Here is a 1714-nt window from a genome sequence, read left to right as displayed (position 1 = left end):
CTAGAATCATATCTTTTAGTTTCTTGTTAGTCAAGTAATCAACTTTAATTTCAAAAATCAAATCTTTTTAATTTCCTTTTCATATCTTTTTCAAAATAAATTTCAATCATATCTTTTTCAAAATTTAATTTCAAAATCCTTTTCTAACTTCTTATCTTTTCAAAATTTATTTCAAATCTTTTTCAATTAACTACTTGACTTTTTGTTTGATTTTAAAAAGTTTTCTATTTCAATCATATCTTTTTCAAAACCACCTAACTACCTTTCTCTCTCTATTATTTTCGAAAATAACTAACCCCTTTTTCAAAATTCTTTTTAATTAACTAATTGTTTTAAATTCTAATTTTATTTTATTTTCCTTCTTAATTTCAAATTCTAACTAATAATTAAAATAAAAACAAAAATATTTTTCTTTTTCTTTTAAATTAAAATTCGAATAACTCTCTCTATCTCGTCTTTTTTTATTTATTTTATTTATTTACTAACACTTCTCCTCTACTCATAATTCGAACCCTCTCCATCTCTCTGTGTTCGAATTCTCCTTCTTCTCCCTTCTTCATTCTATTCTTCTTTTCTTTTACTCACATAAAGGAATCTCTATACTGTGACATAGAGAATTTTTATTCTTTTCTATTCTCTTCTTTTTCATATGAGCAGGAACAAGGATAAGAACATTCTTGTTGAAGCTGATCCTGAACCTGAAAGGACTCTGAAGAGGAAGCTAAGAGAAGCTAAAACACAACACTCTGGAGAGGACCTAACAGAAAATTTTCGAAAAAGTAGTTATGGCAGCCGAAAATAACAACAATGGTGGAGATGCAAGGAAGATGCTTGGTGACTTTACTGCACCCACTTCTGACTTCTATGGAAGAAGCATCTCAATTCCTGCAATTGGAGCAAACAACTTTGAGCTTAAGCCTCAATTAGTTTCTCTAATGCAGCAGAATTGTAAGTTTCATGGACTTCCATTGGAAGATCCTCATCAGTTTTTAGCTGAATTCTTACAAATCTATGACACTGTCAAGACCAATAGGGTTAATCCTGAGGTCTACAGACTTATACTTTTCCCATTTGCTGTAAGAGACAGAGCTAGGATATGGTTGAACTCACAACCTAAAGAAAGCCTGAACTCTTGGAAAAAGTTGGTCAATGCTTTCTTGGCCAAATTCTTTCCACCTCAAAAGTTGAGCAAGCTTAGAGTGGAAGTCCAAACCTTCAGACAGAAGGAAGGTAAATCCCTCTATGAAGCTTGGGAAAGATACAAGAAATTGATCAGAAGGTGTCCTTCTGACATGCTTTCAGAATGGAGCATCCTATGTATATTCAATGATGGTCTGTCTGAATTGTCCAAGATGTCATTGGACCACTCTGCTGGTGGATCTCTTCATCTGAAGAAGACGCCTGCAGAAGCCCAGGAACTCATTGAAATGGTTGTAAATAACCAATTCATGTACACTTCTGAAAGAAATCCTGTGAATAATAGGACAACTCAGAAGAAAGGAGTTCTTGAGATTGATACTCTGAATGCAATATTAGCTCAGAATAAAATATTGACTCAGCAAGTCAATATGATCTCTCAGAGTCTAACTGGAATGCAAGCTGCATCCGGCAGTACTAAAGAAGCTTCCTCTGAAGAAGAAGCTTATGACCCTGAGAACCCTGCAATGGAAGAGGTGAATTACATGGGAGAATCCTATGGAAACACCTATAATCC

The 1714-nt window shown here is 33.7% G+C and overlaps 1 non-coding gene across 1 annotated transcript; it reads right to left on the bottom strand.

Moving 5' to 3' along the window:
- Window positions 1–1190: 1190 nt before the first annotated feature.
- Window positions 1191–1298, bottom strand: LOC112781790 (small nucleolar RNA R71). Its single transcript, XR_003192549.1, has one exon. It is a non-coding gene; the product is annotated as a small nucleolar RNA R71 (small nucleolar RNA).
- Between the last annotated feature and the right edge of the window lie 416 nt (window positions 1299–1714).

This window comes from Arachis hypogaea, chromosome 19, assembly GCF_003086295.3.
Source record: "Arachis hypogaea cultivar Tifrunner chromosome 19, arahy.Tifrunner.gnm2.J5K5, whole genome shotgun sequence".
Classification (NCBI taxonomy): Eukaryota; Viridiplantae; Streptophyta; class Magnoliopsida; order Fabales; family Fabaceae; genus Arachis; species Arachis hypogaea.
This window is presented reverse-complemented; position numbering and strand designations above follow the sequence as displayed.